Source organism: Camellia sinensis, chromosome 4 (genome assembly GCF_055761805.1).
Source record: "Camellia sinensis isolate YWXY chromosome 4, ASM5576180v1, whole genome shotgun sequence".
In the NCBI taxonomy this organism is placed as follows: domain Eukaryota; kingdom Viridiplantae; phylum Streptophyta; class Magnoliopsida; order Ericales; family Theaceae; genus Camellia; species Camellia sinensis.
In genome coordinates this window covers 225,440,687-225,449,537 of record NC_138964.1, presented here as the reverse complement: position 1 = coordinate 225,449,537, position 8,851 = coordinate 225,440,687, and the positions used below count along the sequence as shown (strand labels likewise).

General features: G+C 45.7%; 1 pseudogene; it reads left to right on the top strand.

Moving 5' to 3' along the window:
• The window catches only part of LOC145789977 (25S ribosomal RNA), a 5,662-nt pseudogene extending 477 nt beyond the window's left edge, over window positions 1-5,185 (top strand).
• The last annotated feature ends 3,666 nt before the right edge of the window (window positions 5,186-8,851 follow it).

Here is an 8,851-nt window from a genome sequence, read left to right as displayed (position 1 = left end):
TCGATCGTCTCGGGGCATGGACCGGTGCGGATTGGGGTGGAGACCAAAGCCCAGGCAGTTGAAAAGCCCACAGAGACGACTTCGCCTCGATTGTGGCTGGCAGCACGCGCCCTCGGCGTGCTTCGGCATTTGCGTGCCCCCGACACTGACCTGCGAGCTCTCCATTTGGCTCGTCTTAAACCATGGACCAAAGAGTCTGACATGTGTGCGAGTCAACGGGTGAGTAAACTCGTAAGGCACAAGGACGTTGATTGTTAGGATACCCTCGCGGGTTACACCGTCGACCGACCTTGATCTTCTGAGAAGGGTTCGAGTGTGAGCATGCCTGTCCCCACTCGAAAGATAGTGAACTATGCTTGAGCGGGGCGAAGCCAGAGGAAATTCTGGTGGAGGCCCACAGCGATACTAACATGCAAATCATTCGTCTAACTTGGGTTTAGGGGCAAAAGACTGATTGATCCATCTAGTAGATGGTTAATAACCAAGTAAGATCCCAGATCGCCGGAGGAGTCAAATTAGGCAGTGCGCTACCCCTTTGATAGATCTTACCAAGTATTGACACAAGGTCTCATAAGTAACGATAAGGTGTATACATATAAATATTAGAATATAAGTACATAACAACCACGAATATCCTTAATTTCAAAAGCTTGTTCCATTTCATTAGATCCCAAAAGCAAATTTAATCTTCACATGAGTCTTACAAAATATCAAAAGGTATTTCTAACTTTCCTAAGATAGCCAAAAGTCTTCGAAAGTTTCAGGCTCGTCGTCTCCAGCTATAAACTCCTCGTCGGCACCTGGCATGATACGCCGTGAGCTTTGAATGCCTAGTAAACACACACACACCCCGTCCCTTTTTTCCCAGTCCAATACACAATCACAAATATAACATCAAGTAGTAAAGCATGATACTAAATAAATAAAGGGTTACAAGTTAGATGTTAGTAAACTAGAAATCCTCCAAAGAGATTTCGTCCTCCCAACCACAAGAATCGGATGCGGATTATTCGGTATGCCCCATATTTTGCTGCTTTGTTACAGAACTAACCTTGGATGCCTACCAACGGTTATATACCGCGTAGCGCCAACCGCAGGGCCTCAAAAGAGACGGTAATAATGAGCCTTGCCCAAATCCCTCCTCACACCAAACCACCTAGGGTCCGAATACAATCGCTCCATTCAAGGGTTCCGAAAACCACTTACGCAAGACTTTAACTTCCAAATAGGGAGCACATCCTAACAATCTATACATCACACATTATCATCCTTTCATTACTCAAGTGATTGAAAACCCAATACCATCCTAATTAAGTTTCCCGTTGAGTTAAATGTTTTAAATCAAGGTTAGACCGACTTAACAAGATAATAATATCCACATAAGCATGCATCATTAAGATGAGGAAGATAAAGAACATAACCATAACACATATAATATCATGCCAAGATATGATCATAAGCTAATAAGCATTTTCATGAACACAAGAGCATAAAACATCCATGCACAACAAAATTTCCAGATTCAATATCACACAAGGATTAGAATGAAAGGACTATTTTAGATTTTTCACCGGACTCGGCCTTCCTATGGTTCATAGAGAATTTAATCTAGTTTCCAGAACATATTTCGAAAATGGGATAGCTTTTCTAGATTTTAAGTTATTCAGAAAACACTCCAGCACTGTCCAGATTCGTCGACCGTTACGAAAATTTGATTTTCTTGCAAACCGCTCACTGTTTTTCAATGAAACTAATTTTAGTTGAAAGCTAACTCCTTAAGGAAGATTTTGACATAAAATAGAGGTCCAGAATAATTTTCTACATGTTTCTAGAAATTTTGAAAGTTGGCTACGAAAACAGATTCTAAGGCACAATACCCAAAACAAGAAGATTTGTGAGAAAAGAGATCCACTACGGGAAAATTTTCATTTATTTTGTGATAAAAACATGCTAACTAACATATATTAAACTCAGAAAATTTTCTTGAAGATGTGCCTTTGGAAAGTTTGAGAGATTGGTATGAAAAAGATAGTTTTGTACCGAAATGAGGAAAACAACAAGAAAGGTAATCATGGCTAAATCCTTATCATTTTTAACACAAGTAACTCATCAATAACACATCGGAAAACAATGTTTAGAACTCTTAAGAACATGTATTTGAAAAAGGAAAATGAAAGAGAAGGTTGTGTTGTGGCTTACTTGCTAGGCTTTGAACAAGATGGCTCTCCTCTTCCTTCCTCTCCCTCTCAAGACTTCTCTCTTGCTCTCCTTCCTCTCCTCTAGGCCGAATGTGTGTGTGAGTGTGTTGTTTGTGTTTGCCATGCTAGGGAATGGTGATATTTATAGGCAAATTTTGATGTAAAAAGACATAAAGGCCCACTAGTTGGAATTGGATGGAAAAGTTAGGATTTACTTGGAGTCTAATAGGATAGGAGTGATTAGGGAGCTCAATCATAGGATTAGACAACATCTAGTTGGTCCCTAGTTGAAATGAAACTAGTATTGGAAACAAAACCCTAGGTTTAGGGGTACTAGGGGTTAGGGTTTCTAGAAGACCATGATTACAATTCTTGAAAATAGGCTCCTCACATCTTCCTAGGGTGGCCGGCCATTGGAAAGGGAGATGGGGCAATTTTTTTATTCAATTTAGGTACTAGGGACACATCCCCCAATGTATATATATATAGATCTCAAATTGATTGATGATACCTATAATATAAAAGTACATGTAGTAGTTTTGGAGAAATTTTTGAATTTAAATAAAGAAGTAAGGGCTTGGAATTAAATTCATGTATTAGAATCTTACTTATATAGAATTAAGTTAAATTAGGCTAAGGAACCTAATTCGGCTAGGATATTCCTGTTTTGATTAAAAAAAAAATGCTAACCGAGAAGATTCGAAATAATTCAAGGAACTGAGGGGCTTTAAGAAAATAATTCAAACATTAGGGCCTTTAAAGAGAATACATTTTTCAGGGGCTTCACACCTAGAACCCACAAAGGGTGTTGGTCGATTAAGACAGCAGGACGGTGATCATGGAAGTCAAAATCCTCTAAGGAGTGCATAACAACTCACCTGCCAGATCAACTAGCCCCAAAAATGGATAACACTTATACATGCGACCTATACCCGGCCGTCGGGGCAAGTGCCAGGCTTCAATGAGTAGGAGGGCGCAACAGTCGTTGCAAAACCTTGGGCACAAGCCCGAGCGTGAGCAGCCATTGGTGTGGATCTTGGTGGTAGTAGCAAATATTCAAATGAGAACTTTGAAGGCCGAAGAAGGGAAAGGTTCCATGTGAATGGCACTTGCATATGGGTTAGTCGATCCTAAGAGTCAAAAGAAGCCCGATAGAGAGCGTGTTCAACGCGAGCTTCAAAAGGGAATTGGGTTAGAATTCCTAAATCGGTACGTGGCAGCTGACGGCAACATTAGGGAGTTCGACGACACTGACGGAGGCCTCGGGAAGTGTTATCTTTTCTGTTTAATAGCCTGCCCACCTTGGAAACGACTCAACCGGAGGTAGGGTCCAACGGCTAGAAGAGCACCGTACGTCACGTGGTGTCCGGTGCGCCCATGCAGCCCTTGAAAATTCAAAAGACCGAGTGCCTCCCACGCCTAGTCATACTCATAACTGCATCAAGTCTCCAAGGTGAACAACCTCTAGTCAATGGAACAATCTAGACAAGGGAAGTCGGCAAAATGGATTCGTAACTTCGGGAAAAAGATTGGCTCTGAGGACTAGGCATGTGGGTCCCAATCTTGAACCCATCGATTATCGGCAGACTGCTTGAGCTACCCCCACGGTAAGAGCGGGTCGCTGCATGTCAGCCGGGGGACGGACTGGGAATGGTTCCTCACAGGGCCTTCTCCGGGTAGTGAATAGTTGACTCAAAACTGGTACAGACAAGGGGAATCTAACTGTTTAGTTAAAACAAAGCATTGCGATGGTCCCTGCAGATGCTCGCATAATGTGATTTATGCCCAGTGCTTTGAATGTCAAAGTGAAGAAATTCAACCAAGCACGGGTAAACAGAGGGAGTAACTATGACTCTCTTAAGGTAGCTAAAAGCCTCGTCATTTAATTAGTGATGCGCATGAATGGATTAATGAGATTCCCACTGTCTTTGTCTACTATCCAAAAAAACCATAGCTAAGAGAATGGGCTTGGCAGAATCACCGAGGAAAAAAGACCCTGTTGAGCTTGACACTAGTCCGACTTTGTGAAATTACATGAGAGGTGTAGGATAAGTGGGAGCCAAAAACAGTAAAAGTGAAATACCACTACTTTTAACATTATTTTACTTATTTCGTGAATCAGAGATAGGGCACTGCCCCTCTTTTTGGACCCAAGGCCTGGCTCGGTGGGCCGATTCGAATGAAAGACATTGTCAAGTGGGGAGTTTGGCTAGGCCAACACATCTGTTAAAAAATAACACAAGTGTCCTAAGATGAGCTCAACGAGAACAAAAATCATATGTGGAACAGAAAGGTAAAAGCTAGTTTGATTTTGCTTTCTAGTACGAATACAAACCGTGAAAGAAAGCATGGCCTAACGATCCTTTAGACCTTTAGAATTTGAAGCTCGAGGTGTCAGAAAAGTTACCACAGGGATAATTGGCTTGTGGTAGTAAAGCGTTCATAGGGACGTTCTTTTTGATCCTTCAATGTTGGCTCTTCCTATCATTGTGAAGTAGAATTCACCAAGTGTTGGATTGTTCACCCACCAACAGGGAACGTGAGTTGGGTTTAGACCGTCGTGAGATAGGTTAGTTTTGCCCTTCTAATGACAGTGTCACAATAGTAATTCAATCTAGTATGAGAGGAACCATTGATTTTCACAATTGGTCATCGCGCTTGGTTAAAAAGCCAGTGGCGTAAAGCTACTCTGCGCTGGATTATGACTGAATGCCTCTATGTCAAAATTTGGGATAGAAGCGATGCATGCACTTGCCGCCCGCTTGTTGACCCATAGTAGGGGCCGTCTAGCCTCCAAAGACATGTGTCGTTGGTGAAGCCAGCGCAACAAATAAGCCGCACGGGCCGCCTTGAAGTACAATTCCTATCTCGAGTGGCAAGTAGAATCCTTTGTAGACGACTTAAATACGTGATAGGGTATTGTAAATAGCAAAGTGGCCTTACTACAACGATCCACTGATATTCAGCCTTGCGTTGCTGCGATTCATCCCTCCCCCCTCCTTGTCCCACCCGTGACCGATTGCCCGTAAGGCTAGGAACACATAATATAGCCCAAGTGTATGCCTTGACACACAAAAACGATTTACATGCATGCCGAAATGAAATTCCTAAGGCCTAAGGGGATTGCTAACACTTTATAATGAGTTAGGCGTCGGAACGTGCCAAACGAAGGCCTTAATCCACACGACAGCCTGGGCTACAGCACTTGGCAAGGCCGTAACCTGGCTATTAAGAGCGCAGCAAGGGCAGCAGCATAGCTTGCATGGCTGTAGCCAACGCCATAGCACTTGGCAAGGTTGCGACCCCATTTGCATGCGCACGGCCTGGCTTGCATGCACGTGGCCAGGGCTGCAGCTAAGGTTGTTGCACTTGGCAAGGTCGCGGCCTCACTTGCATGCCTACGACCAAGGCTGCTGCACTTGCTAAGGCTGAAGCTTGGCTTGCATGCGCGTGGCCTGGCTTGCACACTCGCGGCGAAGGTAGTGGCACTTGGCAAGGCCATGGCACGGCATGCCAAGACATAGCACAAGCCAGGCCACGGCCAGCAGCAGCCTAGGACATAACCTGCAACAGTCCAGGATGCAGCCCTGCAACAGACCAGGACGTGGCTCAGCAGCAACCTGGGCCACTACCAACAACAACCAGTAGTTGCCTAGGCTGTAGCCCAACAGTAGCCCAAGTTGTAGCCCACAACAGCTAGCAGCAGGCCAGGCTGTAGCCAAGGCTGCAAGCCAGGCCACAGCCTAGCAGCAACGCAGGCATCAGCACAGGCAGCAACACAAGCCACAGACAAGGTAGCAACCCAAGCCGCAGCCCAGGCAGTAGCAATTGTCGCAGTGTCACGGGTTGCCTTGCAAGGCCAACTCCGTGACGTTTTGCTCGTGGTGGTGTGGCCATTTGAGTGCTCAAGAGTGGCCCTTAGTAGTGCTTCAACGTGGCCCCACATTGGCCCTAAGCAGCCTAAGGCATATGAGCCAACAGCCGCACCTAGTAATAAGGCTGCAGCCCCATGCCAGCAACCAGCACTAGCTACTAGCAACAGTAGCCAGTGCACAGCAGCAGTAGTGCATAGCCAGCAACAGCAGCACATAGCCAGCAGTAGTGGCGCGTAGCTGCAGCAGCCAGCAACAGCCTATGCTAGCAGCCAACATGCCAGCCAGCAGCAGCATCAGCAACCAGCCAGCAATAGGTACCACCAGCAGCAGCCAACAGTATAGATTTTTGGTGCGGTGCTTGGGCATGCAAATGAAGGAATTTTGAGTTGAAATTTTTACTAGAAAGAGGTCTTAGGGGAAGTATTTTCTCAACCAAGTTTTGTAATTTTTCTCAATTTGTGGAATTTATGAAAAATCATTATGACTCCTTGGACGTATTGATGTTTCCTCCTACCAGATGGCTAATTGCTTAACAAGTATATATAAAAGGGCAAGGTGTGCTAACTACCTACCTCCCCGCCCAAACTGGGATTCAAGTGAGCAACCTTGGGCAACTCAAGGGCAGGCTTTAGGCATCCAGAGGGGTGTCTAGAGTCTCCATATGGGTTTGGGAGCCTCGTGGATGGTGCAAAAATGTAAGCATTGTACCTGTTCCCCGAGGGAGAGGTTTAACACATTGTCTCCCTTATGCCACGCGATATGGCATCTTAGGGGACTCGTTTTAGACCGAATGGGCTATCGCGGCACCACCAAAGGCCTCATGTGCCAACTCAAGTGCTTGGTTTGGGTTCAACCTAGCACAAGGGAATCCCATGACTTAAGCTAAGCAGTTGGAAGGCAACACTGCATATGTGGGCTATCGAATGAAGGCATCAAGCTATGCATTGTCTAAGTCCATTGAGGGACTACCTTATGCTACAAGCGAGCTATGGATTGAAACCTTGCCTTACTCATGCTACACATTGGTGCAACACTAAGGTGCACAATAGCCTTAGGCAGAAACTAACACACATGTTGGCAAGAAGACTACGCCTGTGGGCAAGATATTGACCCTTGGTGGCTTGTGGGCTTTGCATGACCATTTGGCCATCCGATATGCATCTATTGAGGCATGCTTGACCTGGGACACTATGAGACGCTGTCAAAGAACCAACATGCCATGTCGGTTTGTCGGCTAAGTCGAGGGCTTTCGCTAGCACATTGTTGTGTGGCTAAGCACCTTGATCGCATGAACCTAAGTTGGGCAAGCACCTTGCTTAGGATAAGCTTGGTGCTATGAAGCGACTTATGTTGTGGTTGGAGTACTTAAGGCGTTAGGCCTACTTGTGACATCCGGGTGAAGACGGAGCTTCCTAATGGAGTTATTCTTCTTGACAAAGCATTGGGCCCTAATGTTCAAAATGGATGAGATCATTAACACTCGATTTGTCAACGAGCTATGGCGGGCTTTAACTTGGTGGAGTTTAAGCACTACATGGGTGAAAAATTGATATGCTGCACCTCTAAAGGAGTTAGCTAGTGACATGCTGCCAAGGCAGCAGCCCAGGCCGTAGCCCAGCAGCATCCCAAGCCATAGCCCAGACCGCAGCCCAGGCCGTAGCCAATAGTAGCCTAGGCCACGGCCTAGCAGCAGCACAAGACGCTACTAGCCACAGCCAGCAATAGCCCAGATCGCAGCCTAGCAGCATCCCAGGCCGCAGCCAAGGCAATAGCAAAGGCTGCAACCCAGGCAGCAACACATACCGCAACCAAGGCAACAGCCCAGGTCGCAGCAAGCAACAACCCAAGCCACAGCCCAATAGCATCCTAAGCCACAGCCCACAATAGCCAACAGCAGCCCAGGCCACAACTTTGCCAGCAACCCAGATCGCAACCTAGGCCAGGCACAAGCCACAGCCAAGGCAACAGCCCAGGTCACGACCCTGCTTGCATACCCATCGCCAAGGCTGCGACACTTAACAAGGCTGTTGCACTTGGCAAGGCCGCAGCCAGGCATACATGCGCTCGGCCCGAGCTATGGCGCTTAGAAAGGTGTCAAGGTGCGCCCATCTAAGGGTTAACGCCTTGATGCCACACACATTTGTGCTCCTTTGGAGAGCCAAAGACATGCCCAAGAAGTTGTTGGTGTAAGTGTAAGCAAAGGCCCAAGGCATAGTGCAAGAACAACCCACGACATGCCAAGTGATAGCACATGCTAGGTCGCAGCCAACAATAGCTAGCAGCCACCCAGGCTGCAGCCAGCAACAGCCCAGACCGCAGCCATCAACAACTAGCAGCAACCTAGGTTGTGGTCTAGGCAAGGCAGCAGCCCAGGCCGCAACATAGGCACTAGCCTAGGCTGCATGTAACGCCCTGCTATTTCATACATGAAACCATTGCAACCAATATAACAATTTACTCCAAAAGTCATTCTGTTCACTGAACTAAGATTTAAATTTATAATTTCCATGTTTACATGTTCATGAAAACTTGTACCCAACTCCAAGTTCAACAAACAAAATGACAATTACAAAAGATGAACCCTTTTGGATATACAAGACAACAACAAAATAGATCTAACAATCCCAGTACAAAACTATAAGTTTTTACAGCAAAATATTCTCAACTGTCAATCCCAACATAGCTTACTTCAGGTCACCATTGTAGTTATACAACATTATTTCCTAAAAAATAAAATAGGGGTGAGTTATATGCCCATTAGGAATACATTTAACCAAG